The following is a 20,964-nucleotide window of genomic DNA, read 5'->3' on the forward strand; positions in this document are numbered from 1 at the left end:
TAGTTACATGATGTGTTTGTTAAGTTACACAGAGTCGACCTCATACAATACATTGTACCGCGCTACTGTTCACGTAGAAAGAAAAAACTTCAGTTCCCATAATGCATAGCTTAGTAAGTTTAACTATAGTGGATATATACTGGTTATGTTGCAAATATATTTAAAAAACGTGAAGTCAATATGAAAAGAAAGAATAAAATCAAACAATTGTTTAAGGGAAATTATTATTGTATATAGTTATCTTTGCTTTTTGGTTGTTGTAATTTAACCTTTTAGAAATGTTGTTAAGCAGAAATAACAAATGAATTTTTGCACATTTCACTGTTTTATTTGGTAGCAAAGCTCACACAATAAGTGAAAGAGAGAGAGCCTGTAGCCTCTCGGCGCAGGGTAGGCACACGCTGATCCGCCCATTGTGGCGCGCGTGCAGCCCCGGACATCTAAGGGCATCACAGACCTGTTATTGCTCCATCTCGCGTGGCTGAACGCCACTTGTCCCTCTAAGAAGTTGGACGCCGACCGCTCGGGGCCGCGTAACTAGTTAGCATGCCGGAGTCTCGTTCGTTATCGGAATGAACCAGACAAATCGCTCCACCAACTAAGAACGGCCATGCACCACCACCCACAGAATCGAGAAAGAGCTATCAATCTGTCAATCCTTTCCGTGTCCGGGCCGGGTGAGCTTTCCCGTGTTGAGTCAAATTAAGCCGCAGGCTCCACTCCTGGTGGTGCCCTTCCGTCAATTCCTTTAAGTTTCAGCTTTGCAACCATACTCCCCCCGGAACCCAAAGACTCGTGGTTTCCCGCACGCTGCCCGGCGGGTCATGGGAATAACGCCGCCGGATCGCGGGTCGGCATCGTTTACGGTCGGAACTACGACGGTATCTGATCGTCTTCGAACCTCCGACTTTCGTTCTTGATTAATGAAAACATTCTTGGCAAATGCTTTCGCTCTCGTCCGTCTTGCGCCGGTCCAAGAATTTCACCTCTAGCGGCGTACGAATGCCCCCGGCCGTCCCTCTCAATCATGGCCCCGGGTTCCAGAAACCCACAAAATAGAACCGGAGTCCTATTCCATTATTCCTAGCTGCGGTATTCAGCGGCGACGGGCGGCCTGCTTTGAACACTCTCAAAGTAAACGGAAGAAAAAATGTATTTCACTAATGATCCTTCATATCAATATTTGTTTATTTACTTTATACAAAACTTCTTTTCCTTATTACCAAATGATTAGGACAAGTGCAAAACCAAATATTTCCTTTAATGCTAGCCAGTATTAATCCTTAAAAAAAGGGTCCAGTGTACAACAAAGCACAGCATAAAATGACCAATAATCAAAATAATATCAACAAGAACAAAACTTTTATACACAGATACACAAACAATACAACAATACATCTCTTGTACTAATTGCATTTTCATAGTTTTAAGACAATCTGACACAGCGTCCCTCTGCTCAGCTTTACAAAAAGATTTCATTGCTTTTCTTTCTAAGTTATTTTGTCAGTTTATATAAGTTCAGGTTAGTATTTGTGTGTGGAAATGTGGATCTATAATCCTAAAGCACCAGGGAGGAAGGGAGGGAGTGATGGGGGGGGGGGGGGGGGGTGAGACCAGGCTTCGATTCTGCCCAGGGGATGCAAGTTAAGCCTGATCTCAAACACTAGTTTACTGTAAGTAGTTAATTGTACAGTATAAATTGCATCTAACTGCTCATTTGTTTTATTCTTTATTTCATTTTATAAGGGACAATGCACATTTACCTTTATTACTCTTTAAACAAGTCTTTAGATTTACATTTTCTTAATTTTCAGCACAATGATCCTATCTAAAGTCTAAACTCATATTGTAATGAGAGATTTCTTTTGCAGAGTTTATTTTAAAGTACAAAAAGATTTCGTTGCTTTTCTTTCTAAGTTATTTTGTGAGTTTATATGTGTTTGATGTGGGTCTAGAATAAAAAAAAACACCATGGAGGGAGTGGGGTGATGTTTGAATTAGCATTTCCTTTGTCTCTCTCTCTGTGTGTGTGTGTGTGTGTGTGTGTGTGTGTGTGTGTGTGTGTGTGTGTGTGTGTGTGTGTGTGTGTGTGTGTGTGTGTGTGTGTGTGTGTGTGTGTGTGTGTGTGTAGGCCTATGTGTGAAAGTGAGAGAGATTGAGTTGGTGGGGGAGGTTACAGGTCAAGGGTTATATACAGTTAAATAAATGTATGTACACTTTTCCTGTGTTTTCTGTATGTTTCCCATAAAAATGTATTTGTGATACACAAATAGTGTAGGAAATATTGCATGTCTATGTATGAAAACAGTGGCAATTAATGTCAATTAATGTCAGCATAATCTTTGACAGCACAGATGCTGCAGGCAGAAGTGGAGGTATATGTGTGTGTATTCACTTGTTCTTATGTTGTTAGTGTATTGTACTGCAGCATGGAATGACAAAGCAGTGAACACACCTGACAACTGGATCATCAGTTCCAAAAATGGTCTCAATCTTCTTCCACACAGCCACACACGATCTCAGATGTCCAGGGAAACAGCTGGGCCCCAGTGAGGACAGAGACTTTGCACACAAAAAAACAACCACAAAAATGTTTTACACACTAATTAGCTTACAGGTGCAGGCAGGAGGGATACACACACAAACACTAACTAGGACTATTAAATTAAAGAGCTTATTTTGAGCTAAATGGAAATGACGTCAGCAAAAAAAAAAATTATTGCATGTATGAAAACAGTGGCAGGTTAATCAAATGTGCAAGCAACATGCAGTGTATGTATTCTTTCAGAGTGCAACATGTGTTTGTGGCTGCTTAAGCAAGGCCAGCAGGCCTCCACCAGCTCTCTCTCTCTTTCTCTCTCTCTCTCTCTCTCTCTCTCACACACACACACAGAGTCCATTGAATACTAATATACTAATTATTTGACTGTATCTTGTTCCTAAAGGGAACGAAAGGTCGTCAAATGCTGTTTTAAAGCAGTGCGCTTACTTTTTTTTGGGGGGTGAGGCCAGGCTCCATTTTATCCTGGTGTCACAGAACAGGGCAGATTTGCTGATGACTCATAGACCTGGCAGGCACGAGGGATACACACACAAACACTAACTAGGACTATTAAATTAAAGAGCTTATTTTGAGCTAAGTCGGCACAAATAATAAATAATGCTTGTCTATATATGTTCATCAGGCCTGTTCTCCTTGGCTAGCTGTCATCGTGTGTCGTCTTCACTGTTATTATCATCATCATCTGTATCACGTAGCTGTTTTCAGTTATTAATGTTCATTACAAATGAAAAAAAGGCACTCACCTTCTCCCTAAACACAAACAATCAGAGCACAAACCGCGCCCACAGATCTCCGCGAAAACACCACTCCAAACCATGAAACACATATAGTTGTTTTCAGTTCGTCAATACGTTTCCAACGAGATCGCTGCTTGCCAAATTCGTTGAGTTTTCACAGAGATATTTGCGTTTTTCGCATTCGGGAAACAGTAACATAGCCATTATGGCCGCGGCCATGATTGTTTTTGTTGCAAAGCACTCTGGGATATGAAGTCTTAGCTTCTACCGCGCTGATGTTCATGTAGACAGAAAAAACTTCACTTCCCATAATACATTGCAACAAAAACAAACACGTCGCCGCCCGTGAAGCACTAACACGATCATTCATTCACTACATCCTATGGTTTCTGTACGAAATGTCAAATGTGCTATATAAATTTCTTCTATGTAAAGCTGTTACACACAGAAGCGCTCAGTAAGTTTAGCTTACTGGTTATGTTGCAAATATATTTAAAATGACAAGTCAAACTTGTTCTCTTGTTAATAAAATACAATTTCCCTTATAACTTTCATTTTTGTTTGATTAAATTTTGTCCTTTTATTAGTAGCCTATATGCAATGATTCCACACACACACACAGACCATTGAAATACTAATGAATTGGGTGACTGCCTTAAAAAAGAAGTGTATAATCTTCTCAGTGCTCTCTCTCTCTCAAAAATCACATTAAAGGTGAGTATGTATAAAATATTAATTTTTATTAAAAAACAAAATCAGTCATCCTCCTCTTCGTCGTCTGCAAAGTACTGGAGATAAATAAAAATCAAACGAATAATTAACACCAGAATTGCAGCTAGAGAGTTTGACAGCCTACATCGAATATATCCATTACCTCAAAATCATCATCATTTGCCCCTTGGTGGGGAAGAATGGGGCTGTTGGGTGGAGGTGGTGGAGGAGGAAGAAGAGGAGGAGGAGGAGGAGGAGGAGGAGGAGGAATATTACCTCCTCCTACGATCTCCTCCGATGACGAAGTGTTCTCGCTGTCCTGCAATCAATAAAACATCAGTCCAACTGCAAATCATACAATAATCTCTGTCTAAAACAGGTGCACTGTTTAGTGTACTCACAGTTCTACTGATCACCACAGTGGTTGCCTTGGGGAAGAAGAACAAAAACATGGGGGGAAAAAATGAAATGTGAATTATTAGTTTTAATTTGTTATTAATCAAGTTAATAAATATTAAGATTTGGCCAAATGAAAAATCATTTTCTATCAATATTATTTCTACTTACCAAACTACCACTTCCACAGGAAGTGTTTACCCCACTGTCTGTGCTCACCCTGTTTCCCATCTTTTTGTCTGAAACAAAGAATACAATATATATACAGTAATGTCAGTATACTCTTCTCAGTGCTCTCTCTCTGTGTATGATAATAAATGAGAAAAAGGGACCCACTTTATACTGTGGCCCTAATACATATTTTATTAAAAAGATTAATCAAAGGTTACATTACAACTTTATTAAATTGAATATATAATTAAAGAGTTTTTGAATATATAGTTAAAGAGTTTTTGAGCCTTCTTAAGACAGAGGCCTGGTGTATGCTAAAGTAACTGACAAATTCACACCTATTTTAGTTTTTGGGATGAGAAACAAAGAGATAATGGTGAGTTCTGATTGACTACTTTGAATACCAACTAAAGGGAAACTTGATTTTTATTAAACAAATATTAAACAATTAAACAATGGGTTAAGGGAAATATTTCCTTTAATGCTAGCCAGTATTAATCCTTAAAAAAGGGTCCAGTGTACAACAAAGCACAGCATAAAATGACCAATAATCAAAATAATATCAACAAGAACAAAACCTTTATACACAGATACACAAACAATACAACAATACATCTCTTGTACTAATTGCATTTTCATAGTTTTAAGACAATCTGACACAGCGTCCCTCTGCTCAGCTCCTCGGAGAGCTCTAGAACATGCTTGGTCTGCTCTTCTTCTTCGTCCACTGTCCAACTGCTGCTCCAACTGATGTTGTCCAACAGATCGGCCATTAGGATCCGATGACACTGTGAGAGAACTCCTGCTTGACGTTGGGTGTGACGACGGCTGCATACACTGTGCAGGGTTGCTGCTTGCTGATCGGCCGCTGATCACCTCCATCTGTTCACATGGGCATACTTCTTGCTCTGGAGCTGATGCACAGAGAACCAGAAGACACTTTTAGCATCAGAAATGTGAGTCAGAATCAGCTGGTTAAAAAAAATCAGAGTTAAAAAAACTCTTCTTCTCATAAAAGTCTAACTCTTTCAACATTAAGAACTCAGAAACAGCCTAAACATACATTGTGTGTGTGTGTGTGTGTGTGTGTGTGTGTGTGTGTGTGTGTGTGTGTGTGTGTGTGTGTGTGTGTGTGTGTGTGTGTGTGTGTGTGTGTGTGTGTGTGTGTGTGTGTGTGTGTGTGTGTGTGTGTGTGTGACCTTACCTGGTTGTGTGTGTCCGTACAGCATTGTCTGTCCGGACCCACTGTTCACATCACTGAGAAAACAAAAATAAGTCAATGACTTCTGCTTCTTGTAGAGATTCAAGAAATGATTTCAAGATCTACAGCTGTGTTCGTCAGTATCAATGACACTCACCAGCCACTTATGGATTTGTGTTTTGAATCAAGGAATCTCACATCCTGGTTGCTCATGTCCCAATATGGTCGTTCGCCATATGACATCACTTCCCACATGACAATGCCGTAACTACACACGTCACTGGCCGAGGTGAACTTCCTGTACATGATGGCTTCTGGAGCCGTCCAGCGGATTACTAGTGGTAATCTAAATGACCAGTAAATATGATATGATATCATATGTCATATTTATCATATGTCATATTTATCGTATTACTTGGTTTTATTGCGGATTACTATTGTTAATACGCATATTACTAGTGGCACTTCAGTGGCACTCACAGGGGAATATGTGTGTGTATAAAAAAACTGTGTGTGTGTGTATATGTATATAAGTCTTGATACTTGCCATAAGCGCTTTCATCCACTTGCTTCATCTGTTGTTCACATCGCTGGGTTCGTCAGGCAGGCAGGAGAGTACTGCTGGGCCGCTGGGCAGCACAGGGCTTTGGGCCCTTTCTTCTGGAAGAACTCAGAAACAGCCATGTACAGCCAAAACATACGTTGTGCAGGTGTGTGTGTGTGTGTGTGTGTGTGTGTGCGTGTGTGACCTTAACCGGTTGCGTGTGTCCTTAAAGCATGTCTGTCCTCCTCTGGTCCAACATCTCAGCAGGTCAAATCAAGCCAGAAGCGCTGAAGACGGGGGGCGGTCTGTCCAACTGCAGCAGTCTGAAAATATGATTAGTACAAGAGTGTGACAGTGTGATCAGATCATACCTGGCTGGCTCCCAGCCAAGGCTCTCCAAATCGCACCGCTCCAGTGAAGAGGAACTCCCCGTGGGCCGCAGAATTGTGGCATCTTCACAAGCCCCAGATCATATCTGCACATATTGTATATAAAAAAAATAAAATTAAAAAAAATTATATATATATATAAAAACACACACATCACATGTCTCTCCACGGAGGCGCTTCGATCTGGGCTGTGACATGGCTGTCCTCTGGAGACTCACAGGGCCTCTGTATCCACAAGCCCAGCTGACACCACTTCGTCCTGTTTTTCTGCTCATGTTCAGCCTGTTTTCCTTGGTCTCTGTGGGAGCCTGCATCCAGGAGCCCGATGAAGGGGTGAAGTGGAAATGGTTGGATCACAGGCTTTTCTGCTTTTCAAACATTTCTGCATCAGTTCTTTGTTGAGCTTCTTGGTCATAAAGAGAGAGAAAGACATGCTTGTTAAAGCCAGCCTATCAGATAACTATCAGTTTATAGTTACATGATGTGTTTGTTAAGTTACACAGAGTCGACCTCATACAATACATTGTACCGCGCTACTGTTTCAGCTACTGTATTCAGCGGCGACGGGCGGCCTGCTTTGAACACTCTCAAAGTAAACGGAAGAAAAAATGTATTTCCCTAATGATCCTTCATATCAATATTTGTTTATTTACTTTATACAAAACTTCTTTTCCTTATTACCAAATGATTAGGACAAGTGCAAAACCAAATAATAGCCTTTTCTTAGACAAATTAGTGATATTTTTATTGACGTTGTTTAATTTTTGAAGCAAAACACTTGATAAAAAGAGTAAGACACAAATGATTACTAAAATGGTAAAGCACATCAGACATGTGTGCGCACAATTTCCCTGAAACAATTGTTTGATTGTTTTCTTTTTATCTATCTATTTATCTAATATTTCTTTCTTTCTCTTATGTTCTTGTGGAGGCTCATCAGACTTCATTAGCTGCCATTCTATGTACTATTTCTAATCCAACGAGACTCATATTGTAATGAGACATGGGGTGAGACCAGGCTTCGATTCTGCCCAGGGGATGCAAGTTAAGCCTGATCTCAAACACTAGTTTAATTGCATCTAACTGCTCATTCGTTTTATTCTTTATTTCATTTTATAAGGGACAATGCACATTTACCTTTATTACTCTTTAAACAAGTCTTTAGATTTACATTTTCTTAATTTTCAGCACAATGATCCTATCTAAAGTCTAAACTCATATTGTAATGAGAGATTTCTTTTGCAGAGTTTATTTTAAAGTACAAAAAGATTTCGTTGCTTTTCTTTCTAAGTTATTTTGTGAGTTTATATGTGTTCAGGCTTGATGTTTGAATTAGCATTTCCTTTGTCTCTCTGTGTGTGTGTGTGTGTGTGTGTGTGTGTGTGTGTGTGTGTGTGTGTGTGTGTGTGTGTGTGTGTGTGTGTGTGTGTGCCTATGTGTGAAAGTGAGAGAGATTGAGTTGGTGGGGGAGGTTACAGGTCAAGGGTTATATACAGTTAAATAAATGTATGTACACTTTTCCTGTGTTTTCTGTATGTTTCCCATAAAAATGTATTTGTGATACACAAATAGTGTAGGAAATATTGCATGTCTATGTATGAAAACAGTGGCAATTAATGTCAATTAATGTCAGCATAATCTTTGACAGCACAGATGCTGCAGGCAAAAGTGGAGGTATATGTGTGTGTATTCACTTGTTCTTATGTTGTTAGTGTATTGTACTGCAGCATGGAATGACAAAGCAGTGAACACACCTGACAACTGGATCATCAGTTCCAAAAATGGTCTCAATCTTCTTCCACACAGCCACACACGATCTCAGATGTCCAGGGAAACAGCTGGGCCCCAGTGAGGACAGAGACTTTGCACACAAAAAAACAACCACAAAAATGTTTTACACACTAATTAGCTTACAGGTGCAGGCAGGAGGGATACACACACAAACACTAACTAGGACTATTAAATTAAAGAGCTTATTTTGAGCTAAATGGAAATGACGTCAGCAAAAAAAAAATTATTGCATGTATGAAAACAGTGGCAGGTTAATCAAATGTGCAAGCAACATGCAGTGTATGTATTCTTTCAGAGTGCAACATGTGTTTGTGGCTGCTTAAGCAAGGCCAGCAGGCCTCCACCAGCTCTCTCTCTCTCTCTCTCTCTCTCTCTCTCACACACACACACAGAGTCCATTGAATACTAATATACTAATTATTTGACTGTATCTTGTTCCTAAAGGGAACGAAAGGTCGTCAAATGCTGTTTTAAAGCAGTGCGCTTACTTTTTTGTTTGGGGTGAGGCCAGGCTCCATTTTATCCTGGTGTCACAGAACAGGGCAGATTTGCTGATGACTCATAGACCTGGCAGGCACGAGGGATACACACACAAACACTAACTAGGACTATTAAATTAAAGAGCTTATTTTGAGCTAAGTCGGCACAAATAATAAATATTGCATGTCTATATATGTTCATCAGGCCTGTTCTCCTTGGCTAGCTGTCATCGTGTGTCGTCTTCACTGTTATTATCATCATCATCTGTATCACGTAGCTGTTTTCAGTTATTAATGTTCATTACAAATGAAAAAAAGGCACTCACCTTCTCCCTAAACACAAACAATCAGAGCACAAACCGCGCCCACAGATCTCCGCGAAAACACCACTCCAAACCATGAAACACATATAGTTGTTTTCAGTTCGTCAATACGTTTCCAACGAGATCGCTGCTTGCCAAATTCGTTGAGTTTTCGCCGAGATATTTGCGTTTTTCGCATTCGGGAAACAGTAACATAGCCATTACGGCCGCGGCCATGATTGTTTTTGTTGCAAAGCACTCTGGGATATGAAGTCTTAGCTTCTACCGCGCTGATGTTCATGTAGACAGAAAAAACTTCACTTCCCATAATACATTGCAACAAAAACAAACACGTCGCCGCCCCTGAAGCACTAACACGATCATTCATTCACTACATCCTATGGTTTCTGTACGAAATGTCAAATGTGCTATATACATTTCTTCTATGTAAAGCTGTTACACACAGAAGCGCTCAGTAAGTTTAGCTTACTGGTTATGTTGCAAATATATTTAAAATGGCAAGTCAAACTTGTTCTCTTGTTAATAAAATACAATTTCCCTTATAACTTTCATTTTTGTTTGATTAAATTTTGTCCTTTTATTAGTAGCCTATATGCAATGATTCTCACACACACACACAGACCATTGAAATACTAATGAATTGGGTGACTGCCTTAAAAAAGAAGTGTATAATCTTCTCAGTGCTCTCTCTCTCTCTCAAAAATCACATTAAAGGTGAGTATGTATAAAATATTAATTTTTATTAAAAAACAAAATCAGTCATCCTCCTCTTCGTCGTCTGCAAAGTACTGGAGATAAATAAAAATCAAACGAATAATTAACACCAGAATTGCAGCTAGAGAGTTTGACAGCCTACATCGAATATATCCATTACCTCAAAATCATCATCATTTGCCCCTTGGTGGGGAAGAATGGGGCTGTTGGGTGGAGGTGGTGGAGGAGGAAGAAGAGGAGGGTGTGTTTAATTATAGTAATAATATATATATTTATAAAGAAAATGTTCCACCCCAGTGGACAATAAAGATTTATTCTATTCTATTCAAAATTAAAATATTTTCTAACAATACAGCATTTTGAAACTTTCCATGCATGTTCATGATAATAAATGAGAAAAAGGGACCCACTTTATACTGTGGCCCTAATACATATTTTATTAAAAAGATTAATCAAAGGTTACATTACAACTTTATTAAATTGAATATATAATTAAAGAGTTTTTGAATATATAGTTAAAGAGTTTTTGAGCCTTCTTAAGACAGAGGCCTGGTGTATGCTAAAGTAACTGACAAATTCACACCTATTTTAGTTTTTGGGATGAGAAACAAAGAGATAATGGTGAGTTCTGATTGACTACTTTGAATACCAACTAAAGGGAAACTTGATTTTTATTAAACAAATATTAAACAATTAAACAATGGGTTAAGGGAAATATTTCCTTTAATGCTAGCCAGTATTAATCCTTAAAAAAAGGGTCCAGTGTACAACAAAGCACAGCATAAAATGACCAATAATCAAAATAATATCAACAAGAACAAAACTTTTATACACAGATACACAAACAATACAACAATACATCTCTTGTACTAATTGCATTTTCATAGTTTTAAGACAATCTGACACAGCGTCCCTCTGCTCAGCTCCTCGGAGAGCTCTAGAACATGCTTGGTCTGCTCTTCTTCTTCGTCCACTGTCCAACCGCTGCTCCAACTGATGTTGTCCAACAGATCGGCCATTAGGATCCGATGACACTGTGAGAGAACTCCTGCCTGACGTTGGGTGTGACGACGGTTGCATACACTGTGCAGGGTTGCTGCTTGCTGATCGGCCGCTGATCACCTCCATCTGTTCACATGGGCATACTTCTTGCTCTGGAGCTGATGCACAGAGAACCAGAAGACACTTTTAGCATCAGAAATGTGAGTCAGAATCAGCTGGTTAAAAAAAATCAGAGTTAAAAAAACTCTTCTTCTCATAAAAGTCTAACTCTTTCAACATTAAGAACTCAGAAACAGCCTAAACATACATTGTGTGTGTGTGTGTGTGTGTGTGTGTGTGTGTGTGTGTGTGTGTGTGTGTGTGTGTGTGTGTGTGTGTGTGTGTGTGTGTGTGTGTGTGTGTGTGTGTGACCTTACCTGGTTGTGTGTGTCCGTACAGCATTGTCTGTCCGGACCCACTGTTCACATCACTGAGAAAACAAAAATAAGTCAATGACTTCTGCTTCTTGTAGAGATTCAAGAAATGATTTCAAGATCTACAGCTGTGTTCGTCAGTATCAATGACACTCACCAGCCACTTATGGATTTGTGTTTTGAATCAAGGAATCTCACATCCTGGTTGCTCATGTCCCAATATGGTCGTTCGCCATATGACATCACTTCCCACATGACAATGCCGTAACTACACACGTCACTGGCCGAGGTGAACTTCCTGTACATGATGGCTTCTGGAGCCGTCCAGCGGATTACTAGTGGTAATCTAAATGACCAGTAAATATGATATGATATCATATGTCATATTTATCATATGTCATATTTATCGTATTACTTGGTTTTATTGCGGATTACTATTGTTAATACGCATATTACTAGTGGCACTTCAGTGGCACTCACAGGGGAATATGTGTGTGTATAAAAAAACTGTGTGTGTGTGTATATGTATATAAGTCTTGATACTTGCCATAAGCGCTTTCATCCACTTGCTTCATCTGTTGTTCACATCGCTGGGTTCGTCAGGCAGGCAGGAGAGTACTGCTGGGCCGCTGGGCAGCACAGGGCTTTGGGCCCTTTCTTCTGGAAGAACTCAGAAACAGCCATGTACAGCCAAAACATACGTTGTGCAGGTGTGTGTGTGTGTGTGTGTGTGTGTGTGCGTGTGTGACCTTAACCGGTTGCGTGTGTCCTTAAAGCATGTCTGTCCTCCTCTGGTCCAACATCTCAGCAGGTCAAATCAAGCCAGAAGCGCTGAAGACGGGGGGCGGTCTGTCCAACTGCAGCAGTCTGAAAATATGATTAGTACAAGAGTGTGACAGTGTGATCAGATCATACCTGGCTGGCTCCCAGCCAAGGCTCTCCAAATCGCACCGCTCCAGTGAAGAGGAACTCCCCGTGGGCCGCAGAATTGTGGCATCTTCACAAGCCCCAGATCATATCTGCACATATTGTATATAAAAAAAATAAAATTAAAAAAAATTATATATATATATAAAAACACACACATCACATGTCTCTCCACGGAGGCGCTTCGATCTGGGCTGTGACATGGCTGTCCTCTGGAGACTCACAGGGCCTCTGTATCCACAAGCCCAGCTGACACCACTTCGTCCTGTTTTTCTGCTCATGTTCAGCCTGTTTTCCTTGGTCTCTGTGGGAGCCTGCATCCAGGAGCCCGATGAAGGGGTGAAGTGGAAATGGTTGGATCACAGGCTTTTCTGCTTTTCAAACATTTCTGCATCAGTTCTTTGTTGAGCTTCTTGGTCATAAAGAGAGAGAAAGACATGCTTGTTAAAGCCAGCCTATCAGATAACTATCAGTTTATAGTTACATGATGTGTTTGTTAAGTTACACAGAGTCGACCTCATACAATACATTGTACCGCGCTACTGTTTCAGCTACTGTATTCAGCGGCGACGGGCGGCCTGCTTTGAACACTCTCAAAGTAAACGGAAGAAAAAATGTATTTCCCTAATGATCCTTCATATCAATATTTGTTTATTTACTTTATACAAAACTTCTTTTCCTTATTACCAAATGATTAGGACAAGTGCAAAACCAAATAATAGCCTTTTCTTAGACAAATTAGTGATATTTTTATTGACGTTGTTTAATTTTTGAAGCAAAACACTTGATAAAAAGAGTAAGACACAAATGATTACTAAAATGGTAAAGCACATCAGACATGTGTGCGCACAATTTCCCTGAAACAATTGTTTGATTGTTTTCTTTTTATCTATCTATTTATCTAATATTTCTTTCTTTCTCTTATGTTCTTGTGGAGGCTCATCAGACTTCATTAGCTGCCATTCTATGTACTATTTCTAATCCAACGAGACTCATATTGTAATGAGACATGGGGTGAGACCAGGCTTCGATTCTGCCCAGGGGATGCAAGTTAAGCCTGATCTCAAACACTAGTTTAATTGCATCTAACTGCTCATTCGTTTTATTCTTTATTTCATTTTATAAGGGACAATGCACATTTACCTTTATTACTCTTTAAACAAGTCTTTAGATTTACATTTTCTTAATTTTCAGCACAATGATCCTATCTAAAGTCTAAACTCATATTGTAATGAGAGATTTCTTTTGCAGAGTTTATTTTAAAGTACAAAAAGATTTCGTTGCTTTTCTTTCTAAGTTATTTTGTGAGTTTATATGTGTTCAGGCTTGATGTTTGAATTAGCATTTCCTTTGTCTCTCTGTGTGTGTGTGTGTGTGTGTGTGTGTGTGTGTGTGTGTGTGTGTGTGTGTGTGTGTGTGTGTGTGTGTGTGTGTGTGTGTGTGCCTATGTGTGAAAGTGAGAGAGATTGAGTTGGTGGGGGAGGTTACAGGTCAAGGGTTATATACAGTTAAATAAATGTATGTACACTTTTCCTGTGTTTTCTGTATGTTTCCCATAAAAATGTATTTGTGATACACAAATAGTGTAGGAAATATTGCATGTCTATGTATGAAAACAGTGGCAATTAATGTCAATTAATGTCAGCATAATCTTTGACAGCACAGATGCTGCAGGCAAAAGTGGAGGTATATGTGTGTGTATTCACTTGTTCTTATGTTGTTAGTGTATTGTACTGCAGCATGGAATGACAAAGCAGTGAACACACCTGACAACTGGATCATCAGTTCCAAAAATGGTCTCAATCTTCTTCCACACAGCCACACACGATCTCAGATGTCCAGGGAAACAGCTGGGCCCCAGTGAGGACAGAGACTTTGCACACAAAAAAACAACCACAAAAATGTTTTACACACTAATTAGCTTACAGGTGCAGGCAGGAGGGATACACACACAAACACTAACTAGGACTATTAAATTAAAGAGCTTATTTTGAGCTAAATGGAAATGACGTCAGCAAAAAAAAAATTATTGCATGTATGAAAACAGTGGCAGGTTAATCAAATGTGCAAGCAACATGCAGTGTATGTATTCTTTCAGAGTGCAACATGTGTTTGTGGCTGCTTAAGCAAGGCCAGCAGGCCTCCACCAGCTCTCTCTCTCTCTCTCTCTCTCTCTCTCTCTCTCTCACACACACACACAGAGTCCATTGAATACTAATATACTAATTATTTGACTGTATCTTGTTCCTAAAGGGAACGAAAGGTCGTCAAATGCTGTTTTAAAGCAGTGCGCTTACTTTTTTGTTTGGGGTGAGGCCAGGCTCCATTTTATCCTGGTGTCACAGAACAGGGCAGATTTGCTGATGACTCATAGACCTGGCAGGCACGAGGGATACACACACAAACACTAACTAGGACTATTAAATTAAAGAGCTTATTTTGAGCTAAGTCGGCACAAATAATAAATATTGCATGTCTATATATGTTCATCAGGCCTGTTCTCCTTGGCTAGCTGTCATCGTGTGTCGTCTTCACTGTTATTATCATCATCATCTGTATCACGTAGCTGTTTTCAGTTATTAATGTTCATTACAAATGAAAAAAAGGCACTCACCTTCTCCCTAAACACAAACAATCAGAGCACAAACCGCGCCCACAGATCTCCGCGAAAACACCACTCCAAACCATGAAACACATATAGTTGTTTTCAGTTCGTCAATACGTTTCCAACGAGATCGCTGCTTGCCAAATTCGTTGAGTTTTCGCCGAGATATTTGCGTTTTTCGCATTCGGGAAACAGTAACATAGCCATTACGGCCGCGGCCATGATTGTTTTTGTTGCAAAGCACTCTGGGATATGAAGTCTTAGCTTCTACCGCGCTGATGTTCATGTAGACAGAAAAAACTTCACTTCCCATAATACATTGCAACAAAAACAAACACGTCGCCGCCCCTGAAGCACTAACACGATCATTCATTCACTACATCCTATGGTTTCTGTACGAAATGTCAAATGTGCTATATACATTTCTTCTATGTAAAGCTGTTACACACAGAAGCGCTCAGTAAGTTTAGCTTACTGGTTATGTTGCAAATATATTTAAAATGGCAAGTCAAACTTGTTCTCTTGTTAATAAAATACAATTTCCCTTATAACTTTCATTTTTGTTTGATTAAATTTTGTCCTTTTATTAGTAGCCTATATGCAATGATTCTCACACACACACACAGACCATTGAAATACTAATGAATTGGGTGACTGCCTTAAAAAAGAAGTGTATAATCTTCTCAGTGCTCTCTCTCTCTCTCAAAAATCACATTAAAGGTGAGTATGTATAAAATATTAATTTTTATTAAAAAACAAAATCAGTCATCCTCCTCTTCGTCGTCTGCAAAGTACTGGAGATAAATAAAAATCAAACGAATAATTAACACCAGAATTGCAGCTAGAGAGTTTGACAGCCTACATCGAATATATCCATTACCTCAAAATCATCATCATTTGCCCCTTGGTGGGGAAGAATGGGGCTGTTGGGTGGAGGTGGTGGAGGAGGAAGAAGAGGAGGGTGTGTTTAATTATAGTAATAATATATATATTTATAAAGAAAATGTTCCACCCCAGTGGACAATAAAGATTTATTCTATTCTATTCAAAATTAAAATATTTTCTAACAATACAGCATTTTGAAACTTTCCATGCATGTTCATGATAATAAATGAGAAAAAGGGACCCACTTTATACTGTGGCCCTAATACATATTTTATTAAAAAGATTAATCAAAGGTTACATTACAACTTTATTAAATTGAATATATAATTAAAGAGTTTTTGAATATATAGTTAAAGAGTTTTTGAGCCTTCTTAAGACAGAGGCCTGGTGTATGCTAAAGTAACTGACAAATTCACACCTATTTTAGTTTTTGGGATGAGAAACAAAGAGATAATGGTGAGTTCTGATTGACTACTTTGAATACCAACTAAAGGGAAACTTGATTTTTATTAAACAAATATTAAACAATTAAACAATGGGTTAAGGGAAATATTTCCTTTAATGCTAGCCAGTATTAATCCTTAAAAAAAGGGTCCAGTGTACAACAAAGCACAGCATAAAATGACCAATAATCAAAATAATATCAACAAGAACAAAACTTTTATACACAGATACACAAACAATACAACAATACATCTCTTGTACTAATTGCATTTTCATAGTTTTAAGACAATCTGACACAGCGTCCCTCTGCTCAGCTCCTCGGAGAGCTCTAGAACATGCTTGGTCTGCTCTTCTTCTTCGTCCACTGTCCAACCGCTGCTCCAACTGATGTTGTCCAACAGATCGGCCATTAGGATCCGATGACACTGTGAGAGAACTCCTGCCTGACGTTGGGTGTGACGACGGTTGCATACACTGTGCAGGGTTGCTGCTTGCTGATCGGCCGCTGATCACCTCCATCTGTTCACATGGGCATACTTCTTGCTCTGGAGCTGATGCACAGAGAACCAGAAGACACTTTTAGCATCAGAAATGTGAGTCAGAATCAGCTGGTTAAAAAAAATCAGAGTTAAAAAAACTCTTCTTCTCATAAAAGTCTAACTCTTTCAACATTAAGAACTCAGAAACAGCCTAAACATACATTGTGTGTGTGTGTGTGTGTGTGTGTGTGTGTGTGTGTGTGTGTGTGTGTGTGTGTGTGTGTGTGTGTGTGTGTGTGTGTGTGTGTGTGTGTGTGTGTGTGACCTTACCTGGTTGTGTGTGTCCGTACAGCATTGTCTGTCCGGACCCACTGTTCACATCACTGAGAAAACAAAAATAAGTCAATGACTTCTGCTTCTTGTAGAGATTCAAGAAATGATTTCAAGATCTACAGCTGTGTTCGTCAGTATCAATGACACTCACCAGCCACTTATGGATTTGTGTTTTGAATCAAGGAATCTCACATCCTGGTTGCTCATGTCCCAATATGGTCGTTCGCCATATGACATCACTTCCCACATGACAATGCCGTAACTACACACGTCACTGGCCGAGGTGAACTTCCTGTACATGATGGCTTCTGGAGCCGTCCAGCGGATTACTAGTGGTAATCTAAATGACCAGTAAATATGATATGATATCATATGTCATATTTATCATATGTCATATTTATCGTATTACTTGGTTTTATTGCGGATTACTATTGTTAATACGCATATTACTAGTGGCACTTCAGTGGCACTCACAGGGGAATATGTGTGTGTATAAAAAAACTGTGTGTGTGTGTATATGTATATAAGTCTTGATACTTGCCATAAGCGCTTTCATCCACTTGCTTCATCTGTTGTTCACATCGCTGGGTTCGTCAGGCAGGCAGGAGAGTACTGCTGGGCCGCTGGGCAGCACAGGGCTTTGGGCCCTTTCTTCTGGAAGAACTCAGAAACAGCCATGTACAGCCAAAACATACGTTGTGCAGGTGTGTGTGTGTGTGTGTGTGTGTGTGTGCGTGTGTGACCTTAACCGGTTGCGTGTGTCCTTAAAGCATGTCTGTCCTCCTCTGGTCCAACATCTCAGCAGGTCAAATCAAGCCAGAAGCGCTGAAGACGGGGGGCGGTCTGTCCAACTGCAGCAGTCTGAAAATATGATTAGTACAAGAGTGTGACAGTGTGATCAGATCATACCTGGCTGGCTCCCAGCCAAGGCTCTCCAAATCGCACCGCTCCAGTGAAGAGGAACTCCCCGTGGGCCGCAGAATTGTGGCATCTTCACAAGCCCCAGATCATATCTGCACATATTGTATATAAAAAAAATAAAATTAAAAAAAATTATATATATATATAAAAACACACACATCACATGTCTCTCCACGGAGGCGCTTCGATCTGGGCTGTGACATGGCTGTCCTCTGGAGACTCACAGGGCCTCTGTATCCACAAGCCCAGCTGACACCACTTCGTCCTGTTTTTCTGCTCATGTTCAGCCTGTTTTCCTTGGTCTCTGTGGGAGCCTGCATCCAGGAGCCCGATGAAGGGGTGAAGTGGAAATGGTTGGATCACAGGCTTTTCTGCTTTTCAAACATTTCTGCATCAGTTCTTTGTTGAGCTTCTTGGTCATAAAGAGAGAGAAAGACATGCTTGTTAAAGCCAGCCTATCAGATAACTATCAGTTTATAGTTACATGATGTGTTTGTTAAGTTACACAGAGTCGACCTCATACAATACATTGTACCGCGCTACTGTTTCAGCTACTGTATTCAGCGGCGACGGGCGGCCTGCTTTGAACACTCTCAAAGTAAACGGAAGAAAAAATGTATTTCCCTAATGATCCTTCATATCAATATTTGTTTATTTACTTTATACAAAACTTCTTTTCCTTATTACCAAATGATTAGGACAAGTGCAAAACCAAATAATAGCCTTTTCTTAGACAAATTAGTGATATTTTTATTGACGTTGTTTAATTTTTGAAGCAAAACACTTGATAAAAAGAGTAAGACACAAATGATTACTAAAATGGTAAAGCACATCAGACATGTGTGCGCACAATTTCCCTGAAACAATTGTTTGATTGTTTTCTTTTTATCTATCTATTTATCTAATATTTCTTTCTTTCTCTTATGTTCTTGTGGAGGCTCATCAGACTTCATTAGCTGCCATTCTATGTACTATTTCTAATCCAACGAGACTCATATTGTAATGAGACATGGGGTGAGACCAGGCTTCGATTCTGCCCAGGGGATGCAAGTTAAGCCTGATCTCAAACACTAGTTTAATTGCATCTAACTGCTCATTCGTTTTATTCTTTATTTCATTTTATAAGGGACAATGCACATTTACCTTTATTACTCTTTAAACAAGTCTTTAGATTTACATTTTCTTAATTTTCAGCACAATGATCCTATCTAAAGTCTAAACTCATATTGTAATGAGAGATTTCTTTTGCAGAGTTTATTTTAAAGTACAAAAAGATTTCGTTGCTTTTCTTTCTAAGTTATTTTGTGAGTTTATATGTGTTCAGGCTTGATGTTTGAATTAGCATTTCCTTTGTCTCTCTGTGTGTGTGTGTGTGTGTGTGTGTGTGTGTGTGTGTGTGTGTGTGTGTGTGTGTGTGTGTGTGTGTGTGTGTGTGTGTGTGTGTGTGTGTGCCTATGTGTGAAAGTGAGAGAGATTGAGTTGGTGGGGGAGGTTACAGGTCAAGGGTTATATACAGTTAAATAAATGTATGTACACTTTTCCTGTGTTTTCTGTATGTTTCCCATAAAAATGTATTTGTGATACACAAATAGTGTAGGAAATATTGCATGTCTATGTATGAAAACAGTGGCAATTAATGTCAATTAATGTCAGCATAATCTTTGACAGCACAGATGCTGCAGGCAAAAGTGGAGGTATATGTGTGTGTATTCACTTGTTCTTATGTTGTTAGTGTATTGTACTGCAGCATGGAATGACAAAGCAGTGAACACACCTGACAACTGGATCATCAGTTCCAAAAATGGTCTCAATCTTCTTCCACACAGCCACACACGATCTCAGATGTCCAGGGAAACAGCTGGGCCCCAGTGAGGACAGAGACTTTGCACACAAAAAAACAACCACAAAAATGTTTTACACACTAATTAGCTTACAGGTGCAGGCAGGAGGGATACACACACAAACACTAACTAGGACTATTAAATTAAAGAGCTTATTTTGAGCTAAATGGAAATGACGTCAGCAAAAAAAAAATTATTGCATGTATGAAAACAGTGGCAGGTTAATCAAATGTGCAAGCAACATGCAGTGTATGTATTCTTTCAGAGTGCAACATGTGTTTGTGGCTGCTTAAGCAAGGCCAGCAGGCCTCCACCAGCTCTCTCTCTCTCTCTCTCTCTCTCTCTCTCTCTCTCACACACACACACAGAGTCCATTGAATACTAATATACTAATTATTTGACTGTATCTTGTTCCTAAAGGGAACGAAAGGTCGTCAAATGCTGTTTTAAAGCAGTGCGCTTACTTTTTTGTTTGGGGTGAGGCCAGGCTCCATTTTATCCTGGTGTCACAGAACAGGGCAGATTTGCTGATGACTCATAGACCTGGCAGGCACGAGGGATACACACACAAACACTAACTAGGACTATTAAATTAAAGAGCTTATTTTGAGCTAAGTCGGCACAAATAATAAATATTGCATGTCTATATATGTTCATCAGGCCTGTTCTCCTTGGCTAGCTGTCATCGTGTGTCGTCTTCACTGTTATTATCATCATCATCTGTATCACGTAGCTGTTTTCAGTTATTAATGTTCATTACAAATGAAAAAAAGGCACTCACCTTCTCCCTAAACACAAACAATCAGAGCACAAACCGCGCCCACAGATCTCCGCGAAAACACCACTCCAAACCATGAAACACATATAGTTGTTTTCAGTTCGTCAATACGTTTCCAACGAGATCGCTGCTTGCCAAATTCGTTGAGTTTTCGCCGAGATATTTGCGTTTTTCGCATTCGGGAAACAGTAACATAGCCATTACGGCCGCGGCCATGATTGTTTTTGTTGCAAAGCACTCTGGGATATGAAGTCTTAGCTTCTACCGCGCTGATGTTCATGTAGACAGAAAAAACTTCACTTCCCATAATACATTGC

General features: G+C 39.6%; 1 protein-coding gene and 3 long non-coding RNA genes across 6 annotated transcripts in view; all 4 read right to left on the bottom strand.

Moving 5' to 3' along the window:
• The window catches only part of glg1b (golgi glycoprotein 1b), a 157,053-nt gene that overhangs the window by 120,875 nt on the left and 15,214 nt on the right, over positions 1-20,964 (bottom strand). The gene's annotated exons all lie outside the window — the stretch shown is intronic.
• Positions 4,987-9,411, bottom strand: LOC143696926 (uncharacterized). Its single transcript, XR_013186086.1, has 8 exons — positions 9,309-9,411; positions 8,992-9,070; positions 8,467-8,573; positions 6,870-7,115; positions 6,327-6,798; positions 5,937-6,125; positions 5,783-5,835; positions 4,987-5,492 (listed from the first exon to the last, which is right to left on the bottom strand). It is a non-coding gene; the product is annotated as an uncharacterized LOC143696926 (long non-coding RNA).
• Positions 10,673-15,201, bottom strand: LOC143696928 (uncharacterized). The gene is made up of 8 exons (XR_013186088.1): positions 14,976-15,201; positions 14,659-14,737; positions 14,128-14,234; positions 12,525-12,770; positions 11,982-12,453; positions 11,592-11,780; positions 11,438-11,490; positions 10,673-11,179 (listed from the first exon to the last, which is right to left on the bottom strand). It is a non-coding gene; the product is annotated as an uncharacterized LOC143696928 (long non-coding RNA).
• Positions 16,340-20,876, bottom strand: LOC143696927 (uncharacterized). The gene is made up of 8 exons (XR_013186087.1): positions 20,651-20,876; positions 20,334-20,412; positions 19,803-19,909; positions 18,192-18,437; positions 17,649-18,120; positions 17,259-17,447; positions 17,105-17,157; positions 16,340-16,846 (listed from the first exon to the last, which is right to left on the bottom strand). It is a non-coding gene; the product is annotated as an uncharacterized LOC143696927 (long non-coding RNA).

Source organism: Siphateles boraxobius, unplaced genomic scaffold, assembly GCF_051911475.1.
Source record: "Siphateles boraxobius isolate OS27281-9 unplaced genomic scaffold, OSU_SipBor_1 31, whole genome shotgun sequence".
Classification (NCBI taxonomy): domain Eukaryota; kingdom Metazoa; phylum Chordata; class Actinopteri; order Cypriniformes; family Leuciscidae; genus Siphateles; species Siphateles boraxobius.